Source organism: Strix aluco, chromosome 21 (genome assembly GCF_031877795.1).
Source record: "Strix aluco isolate bStrAlu1 chromosome 21, bStrAlu1.hap1, whole genome shotgun sequence".
Classification (NCBI taxonomy): Eukaryota; Metazoa; Chordata; class Aves; order Strigiformes; family Strigidae; genus Strix; species Strix aluco.
In genome coordinates, this window is record NC_133951.1 from 9,684,498 (window position 1) to 9,699,182 (window position 14,685).

Below are 14,685 nucleotides of genomic sequence, written 5' to 3' on the forward strand. Positions count from 1 at the left end.
CTTGGGGAAATAGAAGCAATGTGGTCACAGTACCATTTTTTTTTATCTGAGAAGTCACATCAGCATTTGGTTTCCTTTTTCCTGATACTTTCCTGATGTTTCACATGGGGTTGGAAAAAGACCAGAAAAATTTAAAAAAAAAGTGATTTGGTTGAAAAAAATAAGTATTTTGCTAATTCATGCTATTCAGAGGCTAAAGTACAGCTCTAATACTTTTGTCTGTGGAAAAATGGTAGGATGTGGCCATTGCTTGAAGAAAACACTGAGGCAAATTCTGAGTTGGGAGTATCAGTTCCTAGGAAGAACCCCACTCAGGTCTATGTGAGAACTCACTCACTCACATACACAGAGGTAAATTCTGGTGCAGATGTTATACAGAAATTTTACCCTGCAGTTTCACTGTCTGAATGAATCAGAAAACGCAATACCTTCAAAACTGTATTAATGCCCTCCTTACACAAACACACATGTGCATGCGCAAACCACGTATTTCTGTCATCTGCTAGTAAGCATCTTAGAAAATCTGTTTTCTAGCTTAAAACCATGAAGAATGCAAATATGCTTGAAAACCAAGTAAATGGTAGTATTTGGCAACTGGAAGTTTTACGTCTCCCCCCAATCATGAAACTCAGCAAAATTATGAGCTGTCAACCTTGTTCTTAGATATATTAATTACAGTCTGCAACTGCCTGCTGTAAACACAGGGTGAAGTCCTACATTAAGACAGTGGGAGTTTTGCTTTGCCTTCCACCTACCCAGTCTCTTTTCAGTTCCTGTTCACTTCCAGTATGACAAAATAAATTAATTATTTTTATCTTCTGAATTTTTCCTGGTCACCATGTGAACAAGGAAGCACTAAGTTTCATGTTTTCATTTATTACTAATAAAACCACAATGGATTAATTGCCATTTAGTCTTTCAACTTTTAGCTGGTAATATCTTTTGGATTATTAGCCAAAACTACCTAGATTAACATAAAATATTCCTTCTGCTCCTCCCCAGATTCACCAAATACTTTGTATTTCTTTAAGCAAATGACAAATTTGACTGATTTCTGTTTTCCAGTAGCTGTTCTGTATCATCAGTCTGTCCTTGTTAGATCTGATTTATACCTGGATCTTTGCAGATCCCAAAATCTGGAGCTATATCCAGATTTCTGTGATTTCATCTCTTGGTATCTCCACTCAGCCATAAATTCTGAAGTCTTGTCCATCCCACACTCTTCCTTTTTTCAAAAAGTGACACGGCAGTCACCTAGAGGAGTCTGCCCACCAGCCTCTCTGGTATGCTCAGAACCCAAGACATGGATCTTCTAGTATTTCACCTACTTGTCTTCTGCTACAGTGCTTATGTTTACTAAATCCTTACAGTGCATTAGACATTCTTCTAAACCAATCCCACAAGGCAAAATGAACAGTGCGTAGAAACTTGTCACATTTCCCAAATCACTTTCCAATATGCACAGGAGAGATTACAAAAAAGTGTCATTTTGCCCTGCTGAAGTGAATCGCCGATAGTGAGAAAAGGGAAAGAATCTACAAATAAATTCTTCTCAGGAGATAGGTTTCCAATCAGCCTATTAGGGCTGTAAATTATTCTCTTCTACTGAGCAAATTTTATTTTTAAGCATTCTGTTATTTTACCACTTGTAGCAGCGCCCGTGAGGAGTTGCCAGATTTTTTTGCTGACCCCTAGTGGTGACGATTGTATAAAACAGAGTTCCTGGAAATACAGACTCTGGAGTCACTGAGCAGAAGGGCTATTTTTCTCTGAATTTAGCAAGAGTGTTTGACTCTTTCTTTGTAAAATTATGGCTGTGAAACCTCACACAAATTGTGCACAACGACAGGAAATCTTCTTGAAAACTTCTGCAGTTATTTCGTCCCCTTTGCAAGAAACCACTCTGGATGACAAATGAGCTGTTAGATAGTATGACTTTCCCCAGCAGTGCTGCAAAAGGCAGCACCCTAAAATATTTTTTCTCCCTACTGAGCACTCTGTTTTGCAGTCTCATAATGTATGGTACAGCTAAACATTAGGCAGTTTTAAAGAGGCCCATTCTAAAACAAATCAAGAAAACGCAAAATCCCCAGCACTGTACTTGCAATTGACTGCTACTGCTTTCATTTACAAAGGCAGATTACAATGTACATTCAAATTTACATATAATTCATTGTGATCTAAGAATTTTTTAAAAATAATCCAAGTGTTTTATTAAAATTAAGGCTCAAACCAAATCTGCTGAGGTCATGGACGTTTAATGACAGAAATCTTTCAAAGTGTCTGGACTTTTAGAGACAAATCTTTAAAAGGATAGCACTAGCTCGATTAAAAGCTTAGAAATTTTTGCTAATCCCATTTTGGGTTGGAAATCTAGCCTTTAGATTCAGCAGGGATGAATGGCATTATTTGCTCAATTCTATTACTCCCTGTAAGGGTCACTTAATATTTGTGTGCTTCTCTTACACCATCTTTCATAAGAGTTTAATTACTGTGTAGAATATTGATGGTTTCAAGGAACACTGAAAGTCCCCATTGGAACATATTCCTGATGTACATCAAATTGGGATATACAAAAAATTTGGGAAGAGACACTCTCTTTGAGGGTGTTATTCGTAGTAGTAAATCTACTTATGCAAGATACAAAAAAAAAAAAAAAAGCAGGTAATGAAAGAAAAAGTGGGTCAGCAAGTAAATGTAGGAGTAGATTTGGGCTGTTAGCTGCTTTTTTTGTTTGAAATCAACAGGAACAGTGAACTGGAACTGGGCCGTGCTCACCCCCACCCCACCCCATTGGCTTGTAAATACGATTCATTTAACTCAAATCTCCACCAGTAAATGCTAACCCTACACAACAGCATCTATAGTCAAGATACTATTTCTCTAGCTTCATATTATGTGAATGTGTTAATAGTATCTTCATCACAGTCAGAGAAACAGATTAAAATATTGTTTCCTACCTCCTGGGAACTGACAAATACTAATTGCAGCCAGCCATATCTCACAGCTCTGTAGACAGGATAAACATTTTAGCAACATCAGTAGACCACTCATGCTGATCACAGCTGGCAATGAACTAACCAGACTAATAAACACCACTGTGCTATTCTGTATTCTTAGAAAAGGGTTGGTGGGTTTTGTCTTACTAGGGCAAAAACCATATTACAGTTTTCTCTGAACATAGAAATTTCATGAAACTCAGCTTTCTCAGATCAATATTTAGTGTGAAAGGACATGGAATAAGTTTAATTAAATATATAAAAGGCAACTTGCAGATTGGAAGGAGGAATAAAGATTTATTCAAAATCATAGCTGTTGTTACCAAATAAGAATACACTAACACTCCATTATTTTAATGTTATTTAGCTAGCTGTTTAACAAAACCACCTAAATCTTTAAAGCCCAATTCAAAGTCCCTCTGAGCTTTGAATTTAAAGATCAAATCCCCAAGTTATTTTTCTAAGTAACAAATGAAAGATATTATAAAAATCTGCAATGCAGAGCAATGTCTGCTTTCGCCAAAGACTGATCTATTGCCTATTGTCATGACCTGGCATAGAAAATGCCCTCTTATTACTCCCCGAGTCTTCCAAACTCTTCTTTCTGCAAAACTGTTTTTAAACTGAGGTGCTGGCCTGAACTAACCTCTCCTTTAGTGAGATCATTCCAAAGCAACCCGAAACCTTAGCACACTAGGAAAAATATTACTTTGCTTCATTATATAGGCTGTTTGAAACAGCACCATCATGGTGAGGATGTTTTCAAGAGGAGCTGAAGTTAGCATTTTGAAACAAATTCTGATCCTTAAAGTCTTAAAGAATAATAAATACATTTCACAGTAAGTAATCTCAACATCAGAATATTTTTCATGGAGTAAAATATCAACCAACCTGAGCAGGAAGATTAGAGTACGGGTATTTCACTTAGATTTTATAAAAAAACCCCACAGTATCTTAAAAGTAGTCCAAGAAGAATTTTAAGCATTATCTAAAATATCACTCATGGAAGTTTCTTACAGTTTGCAGTTTTTCACTGAGACTTACTGAAGTATAATATTACCAATCAGATTGAAGCCTTTCCTCATGCATGAATAAATGTTGGCTCAAGAGATGTATTCTGGCACTAAGATTTTCATTTGAGGAGAACAGGATCTGGAAAGATCTAGATTATTCTCTCTTGCTCTCTCAAATATGTATAAAAATAACATTATATGTCACTACATAAGTCATGGTAAAAATGTATAAGCGTTTGTTTCGAAAGAGATTTACACTGTAAGGACCCTATTTGTGAAAAGTCAGAAGGAAAAAAGGAACTAGTGTAAAATTAAAGTCACTTACTGGTTCTGTTCATAAAATATCGGTTCTGCCAGAAGGAGCATGGAGTAATGAAGTGCAAAGAACGGGACAGAATCTTCATTAGGTCTGAAATGAAATGAGAGGGTATGACTTAATAGTCAGTTGTAATTGCAGTTAAAACCTGCTTTCATTAATCTTGACATGCTTTCATAAACAGTTAAATATCATTATTTACATTTTAAAGACAGAACACAAGATAAAGTGATCCATTCAGTCAACAGCAGAACAAGAAGTGAAACTCAAGTTTTCTGGAGCAGTCGCTAAAAAACCCTGCAAGACACTTCAACTTCATCATGAAATAAACAGCGTATGGTCAACTCTACACCCCTGCTTTGGGTGATCTCAAGATAGTTCATCCAAGTTCACTCACACAAGCCTTTATTAGTCAAAACTTTGCCTCAGCAAAGAAGTCTGCTTGGTCCGCAGTCAAGAGGTGTTTTGGTGAAAGCAAGAGAAAAAATCCATCTTTCAAGAGGGCTTGGATATTCCTTAAATCATACCTCTGCATCTTTCAAGGGAACACATCTATCATCTCAGTATCAGCACATTACTAACAGAAGCTTCTGCAGAAAAAACATGCGGGTGTTTAACAGTTCAGACTGTTTCACATCTGTTTTGGACAATAAGAACAGAGACTCTTCTACGGTTACGTCAGTTTACACCTGATGAAAAATTTCCATGCAAGACTAACTGAAACTACATTTTTGTACACTGTGCCATTGATACTAATCACAATTATCTAACATTCAGTGCAATTGCATGATGGCAGATTTGGCTAAATGTGATATGCATAAAGCTGTTTGATTTTGCTGGTGTCTGAACTAACAATACCTAGTTTTCTTGGCAGACACATAAAGAGCTTAATTAGCTGCCCTTGCAGGGAAGTATGCTGTATGCAGCATGAGAAATGGGTTTTGTGGTCAGCTTAGATCAACTTCAGACTGTAGACCAAAACAAATTCAGAAAAGAAATGTGGTTCTATTTTGCACTTAGTTTACATTTCCCAACCCACATGACTAATGACACAGTGAGCTGATGATTTCACTGGGAAGTGTAATATGTTACTGCCACCTAGTGCTATGCAGTAGACTCAGCCTCTCAGCCTCTGTCATACAACTGAAATATAATATTTTAATATGACATGTGGGAGCATTAGATAAAAAGATTAAATTCCCTATTAGCTGATCTATGAAGCTTAGGATACAGTTGAGTGACATGGTGACTTTTGGTCTGGCCCTGTGATCTGTCCTGTATTTATATGGAGTAAAATAAGATTGTAGCAATGAAAAAGCTCCAAAATCAGACAAGAGGCATGGTAGAGACTATGCTGAAGAAGTCTAAGTGAAGACTATTATCTTCAGAGACAACATGAGAAGAGTGGAGTTGCTCAATGAACCAATAATCCCTAGCCAGGATAGGGCTGTCTTTCCCTCTATTAAATAAAAAACCAGAACTCTCAGGTGGCCTACAGATGGTTTCCCATCAAGGTTTTCTTAAGATCATATGGTAAAAATTTGTCAATATTTGAGACTAAGGCAATTTCTTGGTCAAAATTTAGATCCTTGACTCATAATGAAAAGAATATAATTAAAGTTTTGCTGTTTGTTTTATGAGACCAACTTCTGGATGCTGATAAGACACTTGGAGGGAAATGATGCTGAACCACAAAAAAAGGCTGCCAAAGGAAAAACATATTTTAACTGTACGGACGCTGAGCACTGTTAGGTGGTATGTGACTAAAATAACTTTAGCTGTCAGCACCGAGTATTTCATGTTTATAATTGTTACTGGTGTGGTAGTAGGAAAGTTGAAATTAAAAAAACCCATTTGTGCAGAAATAGTTCAAAACTTGATCCAAAACTTATCAGAGTCCATGAGACTCTTGAGTTGAATTTTGGGCCAGCATTTAAAAATGTGTAAACAGAACTTCAAGTATGGCTTATAACTAGCATGAACAGTGCAGAGCTAAAATATTTGCGGGAAGAGACTCATGTGAAAGTCTTTTCTGCATTTCTCTCATTTAAAACTCATTATTATTTCTGCAAATAGAGATACTGCTCAGTAACTGGAAAGGTTAGGATAATTATTCACTCAGTTTGGACAGTATTGGAAAAAGTCCCTCAGCTATACTCTCCTTTTTTATAGTATATTCCACAGCATGTTGATAAACTGAATGTAAGCAGTAAGCATGAGCTTCATTCAATACCCACTGAAATCTTTAAAAGTTTTCTATTTACTTCAGCAGTCGTCTGATTAAGCCCTAAATGTAAAATTATGTTTAAATCAAAATCTAAAGTTTTTAAAGGATTCAAAAATTATTTTTTTTAACCATGGCTCAAAGTAAAAATGAAGCACATGACATTCTCTCTCAACTCTTTGTGTTGTATCAAACCTGTAAGTTCTTATTTATGCTTTCCTTTTTACTGAAGCAACTGAACAGTATCTTCATGGTTTGTCCCACCGAGATTAAGTAGTTTAATAAATTCTATAGCATATCAAAAGATGTTATTGTAAATTTGCTTACTTTTATTGACGAAGGATGAAATGTTACACCAGCTGCTGCCAAGTGCTTATGTTTTCATAAGAAGTTTGTGACAGCTTCTTAGTATAATCAATTTTAAATAATTTAGGTAGCTGTCTTCATTTCTCCATTTGGTGAAAGTATATTATAAGAAGTCATTCTTTTCTAATTAATAGAATTACATAGCTTGCAACTGGTGTGGGAGTAATACTTTGGAGTAATTTCTAGGAGAGCACATAGAAAAGCAGACCATTGTGATTCTTTTGTGATAGTTCAACAAGAATAATTTTCTATTTCGAACCACTTCTACCTTGCAATGTGCAAGAACCCTACAAAACATCTAGCAAAATATACTTTGGTTCAACTTCATCCTATAGTGAATGGAATGCTGAAAACTGTAAGATCCAAGTCAAATTTGTAACATTTGTTTCTTGAATTTAATAAAAATACCAAATAGGAGTGCTGCTGAGCTCTGCAACAGCCCTCTGGTGTTATAAGAAGCAGATTACAGATCAGATCTTCATTTCCTTTTGCCCTGCATTGGACTAACATTTAATAACCTTTATAAAACAACAAAAACAGTGGAATGTTGTCATTTTGCACTGTCGAGTGTAAGAACAACCCAGAATCAATCCCAAAGCAGTATGCTTTGTAAAAATAGGAATGTGTCTACTGGTTGGGGCATCCTTTAGTCATTTTTCTACCCAAAAGCCAAAACTGTGGCTTTACCATTCAGCCCACAAGTCATCCTCACTGCTACAACGATTCCAGGAGCTAGTCATTACATCTCTGTTCTATCATCAGTGATGTACCTATAAATGATATTGAGCAAAGGCCTGCAATCTTGGTTGCTTCCTGCCTGGTCCCTCTCCCATCTTTATGTATATTCAAGTCATCATTTAGGCTCCTCTGAGACAATGCTTTCCACTTTCTAGTATCAGTATCAGTTCATGTCTTCTAGCATCTGCCCAAGATGGATGACCAATAACGTAGGCTAGGAATGAGCTTTTTATTACTGGAATTCCTTGTGCAGTGCAAACCTACATAGTCAATAACTCAAACCAGGCATACAAATCTCCTGGCTCAGCAAATAATACATCTCCCCTCAGGCTACCAAAGGGTGAAAAAAACAGCTAAAAACCTGCCCATTAGCTAGTGATTTTCTTTGCAATGTACATTGCAATGTCAAATGTAGTTATTTCCCACCAAAGAGAAACTATTTGCTTTTCCTAAGTTACAATTAAAACAGGTTTGATATGCATTAATAGAAGAGTATTGCTTTCAAGTCAAAAAATTTCCTATTGTTGCAACCACAGCAACAGACTAAGAAACAATAACAGAAGTAGCAATCTTGGGAGGTGTTAATGACAGATCTGGAACTGCTTTTGTTCTGTGAGCTTAATAGGTATGATACAAAAAGAGAGGCTGCTGAAGCATGTAGGAAACAGCCCTCTTCACAAATTAGACTTAGTTAAAATCAGCTTCTAGAAGAGACTGACTACTTTGCAAGATTAAAGGAAAGGCCATTCCATCAAGGAAACAGAAAACAAATCTTCAATTTTTGAATAAACAGCACTATTATACTGATCCATGGGACCTTTTCCTATGTCCTCTTTGCAAAGACAAACATCTTTCTTCTACAATGTGAATGATGTCATATAAACTAGGTAACACAATGATAACTGGAAAAGCTGATCCAAAAGAGGAACATTGGCAGAAATGGATTAAGCTTGAGAAGACAATTAAGCAAGGAATTAACTACAAAAATGAAATTGTTGGTTTAAAGTATGAAAAACGGCCAGAAAAATCATAATTCTAGGCTCAGTAAGTCCTAACAACCAAATATGCAAATATGTCCCTATCTAAGCCTGAAAAAAATGGGGCACATTATGATGGTAGGATGGCTTTTCTTCAGATTATATCAAAATGATAGATGAGAATGATTTGTGGCATGGGAAAGTTTGCTCTTGTCACAAGGGAAAGAGCTACTAAAAAGGCAGCCTCGGATTGTCTCAGGGGTAAAGGTTTTCCTGATTGAGATTATTTATAGAGAATTAGTTTTTATGGTGGGCGTTTTATTATTTTCTTTTTCTCTTGAAAATTCCATCCGTTCCTTGTTATTCATTTCAGATGTTCCACATGAATGAAGCATATCAAGGTGTCCTTTGTTGAAAAAATCCAGCAGCAACTCAGTAAACTCACCATCACTGTAAGTAAATTCAATGATGAGAAAATTACTAACATTTGTCAAAAATGTTTTGTCTTTTGCCTGCTAATCAGCTAAATGCATTGGAATAAATGGCATACTTTAAAGTGAACCGTCCACATCACGGAATGTATATATGATTATGTATGGTGTAATGAATTTCTTTCCAACCAGATCAGAAACACTCGTGAGCAGTCTGCATATTTAAAATATTTCCTGAGTTGTATCTGCCAGGAAGGACATTTTGCATGGGAAACTGATTGCTACTTAGTTTTTATTGTACTTGCAGAACTGGCTTTTTCACAGCGGCTGATTAACATTATTATATTTTACCAGGATTAGTGTACCACACCGTCTTCCATACTATTAGAAGTTCTATTATATTCAGCATGATTATAATACAAATTTCTATTCTCTGGAGTTTTTTATTCTTCTAGATTTCTCATTAGTGATTTAAGGAAAATAATACCCTCCTTGTTTGATTAAAATATGCCATGTTCATGCTTTCATTGATAGAAAAGGATGTTTTAAATCAACCTTTAAAATTGTATCAATCTAAGAATGTCTGTATTTATGAAATCCTAAGCCACTTTAGGATGATGATTAAATGACTTAAAATTCAGATACAAAAACATAAAACCACATGCCATTAAAATTTCAGGACATATTCTTAGGGGACTATACTGATAGATTATTTCCTTGCCCATCTTCCAAACTGTTCTTCAGATCATGCTAACTCTCCTCTGGACCTCTGATACTCTCCTCCCCAGCAGTACTGCAGGAGGTTAACTGGTATACCATATCCCTCAACACACTTTATATCTCCAGCATCACATTGTCCCATGTCCATTTTAAAAATACAGAGGTTTCTAAAGGTAACATATATCCAGGCTGTCAGGGCACATACGAGCTACGGGCAAAGAGTTTTCTGTGTGCAGATCATACGGATGCATCTTCTGTTACAGTGGCAGTGTGGGAGTAAGCATTTTCATGCTGTTTCTCAGCCAGCTCTACAAAAGGGGGGTGAAATGATGACATACCCAGTGGTCACAGAAAAGCTGTTCAGTTGTCTTAGAATCTGTGCTGGGTATGAGAGTCAAGTTATGTTTGCGTTTTTATGCCTATGAATGTTGCTTCTACACAAAAACCCACCTTCATGAGTGACTTTATGTTATTTTTATTTCTCTGTGGCATACAGTACCGTATAAAAACCCACACAGGAAAAAAGTGAATTCTCCCTCTCTCCATCCCTTGCTATTTTAAATAATTTATATGGACCCCTGGCCTCTGTATAATAACAGATGCAGAGAGCCATGAAACTAGACTGTTCAGCACTGAGATTCTAAAATATCATCCTGATGAGTACTGAAGCAACTAGAGGGATTAAAAAAAATGCACAAAACAAAACGATAAAACCAAACAAACTAAAAAAACAACATTATAGTCTTTGAGTCAATCCTACAGCTGGTGTAAATCAGCACTACCTCCTCTGACTCCCATGTAATTCTGACAATATCAGTCACCTGAGACCGGCCCTCTTCATGCAGTAATGTGGAGACTATCATGTTTAAATACAGCCCTAAAAAATGGCAAATCTCTTTTTGTCTGCCCTTCTCCATTTTTAACAGGACAATGAGGAAGGAATGGACTGTTTTCTTACTTTTAAATAAGGAATTTTCCTTCAATCCCCTCTTCTTCTGGAAAAAAAGGAATTGTTAAGGTAGTTTTCATTTCCTTTCTTCTTTTGTATTGAAACATAATTTTCTTTATGAATGAAAATCAGAAAAGATAATTGAAGATGGATCTCTCTCCAGAGAAAATATAATTAGAAAGCAGTTTCTTCAATGAGGAATGATTCAATAAACAACATTCATCCATTTGAGGATGAATCATAGGATCTTTTGGTATAATTAGAATGGGCTCATTTTACAGCCGAGTACCTCATGTCTCTGCCCTCCCATCTTTGGGTATTGTCTTTCAACATACTGTACAACAGCTGCCTAGAAGACACTGAGGCAAAGTTTGAGACATTGCACATATCAATCTTTCCCTTTTGAACCATTTGTAGTTCTGTATCATTGGAAAGAAAGTGCTTCAGATAAGCAAAACTGATTTATGAATCTAATGGGCCAATCCTTGCTTAAGCAATTAACATTCTTCCCGTTTCACATTCCCTTCAGATTTGAATTGTTGAATAAATTCTTGCTTCACATTCTAAATACTGAAGTATATAGTCTCTTGTAGAGAAATGTTTTTATATTTTATTCCAGAAATGACTGGAAGTATGAGTTTGGTCTTTTTATATTGCATGTGAATTGTGCCTTTGATATCTTTCAGATTGCACAATATGCAAATTCTTTTTATATAATTGCAGTAATTGTCAGGAACTGCATACTTCGCAATAAACTGTTGGAGGTGGAAGAAATCTGTTCTTGCAGGGAAGATTTATTCTGAATTTGCCCCTAAGAAAATGGGAAGGATCTGCACGCTTAGCATTAAAGAAATGATTACAGTGATTATGGATTTCTTAGTTATAGAACTCACAGAACAAGAGTGCCTTTAAGAAAGATTTAATGTCTCACTGTGCATTTATTCCTGTATTTGCTGTTCAATTTACTGTATTTAAGATCTTTTCAAATAATAATGTGTGTGTAATGCAAGTGATGGGAAAGAGTGAACTGGTACAAATCAGAACATTTCTACTATTTTAAATGGACCAAGAAAGATTTATTTCAGCTGAAAGTCTGATTAATGAATTCTAACCTGTTCCAGATGTGGATATTCCATCCAATTCTTTTTAATAATTTGCCTGTCTAAAGAGCTTTTCAAAACAAAGTGATCATCAATCAAAACAAAATGATCATCAATTGCTTTATTCAAAATTAGAAATAGCTTCTCTGATGCAGTTTGGCTTGATAAGAGTCTGATGTTTTTACATGTAAAACATACATAATAAAAGAATTATTGGTGGAAAACAACAATAGTATTACATTTGTTGAAGGCTCAGAATGTGTTTAGTACTGCCTAAAGGACTGAAAAAATAGGAAGCGTATTTGTCAGATTCCAACTTTATGGAAACAGAGGAAGTAGAGGATTGTAATAAAGCAGTACATCTCTTACAATGGAAGTTCAACACCAGTGTAGGTCCCACTGATGCTTTAGAGAGGTATCCCTCCCTACTTCATCGCTTACTTTCTTCTGTTAGCTGTATATGAAAGAGTACACGTGACTTTCATGGCAGCAGTTCCATTTCATTTTTTTTCCCTTCCCTACTCACCCAATGACTGCCCTCTGCCTGCAACAGTTGGACCCTCTTAGTTCAGTCCATCTAATTTTTCATTACATCTTTATTGTTTTCTGTCCATGAAGCTGAATTGAAATGGCTGCCAGGGGATTTTAATCTGTTCTGGTGAAGCTTACACTTTTCAAATAGTATACAGCTATATGAGCAGGAGTTCAAAGAATCCAATTGTCCCATAAAAAGATTGTTATGTTTTGTTTTCCATTTTAAAACCAGAACTCAAGGTTATTCAGTGTCAAGTAGACTTCTACACAGAAAGATTAAAGCTCTGAGACTTCACCAAGGCTACAAACAGCTAATGTAGTACTAGCTGGTAAGGGGTTTAACAACTAACATATGAGGGCACCACATCTGATACCAGAGTTTCAATTCCTTTCTTCCAATGTGACTTCAGACAAATACTTTAAGATCTTGATTCCTCATCTGTGAAATTAAAATAATCTCTTGTTCTCTCAGATGGGAGTCACTGTATGAGCCAGTAAGCCTATTCCGTATTTGAGCAATATGAAGCACTAAATAACTAACTAACTGTGCCTCAAGAAGATGAGTTTGTCTGTGTCATAAGTAGCCTGGAAGCCACTCAGCTTTTCTTCATTAATAACAGTAATGGTTCACTGGTTTAGAAATTTGAAATGTATTCAGATCTGTTCCCTGCCCCATGAAACTTCAAGGGTAGGTCTGGCACAAACAAAAGGCTGCTGATACAATGCACTAAGAGATTGCAGGAGCCCCAGATGGTGGGCATTTATCAGAGCTCACCAGTGAAAGGCTTTTTTTGTATGCAGTACATTTGAGCAAGTAGGAAAAACTAATAGCTTTGACTTCAGGAGGCCAGACAGTCTGTAGACAAGCACTGTGCAGATCTCCAGACCGCCCTGCGAAGGCTCCTCAGTTCTTGCCCTCAACACTCCTATTATTCCCTCGCAATTGCTGCCAGTTGGCTTGGTAACCGTGGGCATATTTGAACAGCTGAATTCTTCCCTCAGTTACACTTGGCACCACTACGGACTTCAGGGGAGCTACAGGGTGTAACTGAGGGCAGAACTTGGCTCCTAACATCCACTACAAACCAGGTCAAGGCCACCAAATGCATTTTTATCCTTAACGTTTAAATCCATACTATTAGCAAAAGGAACCTAAAGTATTCACGGTATCACCTTGCCTGAGAAAGCCTAGCTCCTTCATTTGGGCATAAGATTATGTTGTGCATGAAGCTTTGTCAGTGCGCCAGCGAGTGTGGAAAGAAATGTATTTCTTATACCTGAAGTGCAGACTCAGTGTCACTCACACTGCAGTTTACCCATCTATCACACCGGGTTAAGCCAGCTTCCGGAGCTGTACTTGAAACAGTGCTTTGTTTTAACTACATATTTTTATTTCATAAAACAGAGCTAAGTATCCTGAAACTAAAGGAGTATTTTTTCATGCTGCTATAATTTGTGAAATAATGAGACATTTTGGTCTGTTAACTCCTCTTAAGTCTCACCACAATGTTATGCTTTGACTTCATTTGTGGTTGCAAAATATTTACTTTTCTCTTTAGCAGATTATATGAAGCTGTGTATTTTGTCTTGGGAGATATATACATATATTTATATATATATTTAATCTTAGTAGAAGCTGTTAGTAAAACTACCTTTGTGCTCTGATCTGTTTTTGGATCCTCTTTAAAAATATTTACCAGGATATTGTGGATTTATTTGCTGATACTATCTTTTCTCAAAAAAACTTTAGGACATAATAATAATGTTTTTTTTCACTATGCGGGTCATATGCACACAAAGAAGTCTTCACTTATATGAGGAATATATTCCCCAAACAATTATTTAGTAATATTAAACCTTCCCTCATTAGAGATTATTAATACAAGGTGGTATTTCTAAAACTGCCAGAGGGAGTTAGAATCTTAAGCCTCCTAAAAAGTCAGAGTGAGCTTTTACTAGGACAAACTCCACAGTAAAGTAGACAGTACTGTCTAGTTAGGATTTAAACAGCAGGACTCCTGGACTTACTTTCCTTCCTTTTCTACCAATATACACTGGGTTCAGTCACCAAAAACTCATTTAGCCAAACACATTTGTCAACTGAGCTTCTATCCAAGCAAAAATTTGGATAGTGAAGATCCAATCCAAAACTGAACAGCTACAGTGTGCAGGAGACTTCTGATCCTACATCTGAGCCACCTGTAGTTACAGTGCTGCTCATAAAATATGACTGTGAAGTAATTAAAAATTTAATGTAATGCTTGTAAGAGGTTATGATTTCCTTTGAAAAATGAAATGTATATCTAGTCATATCTCTC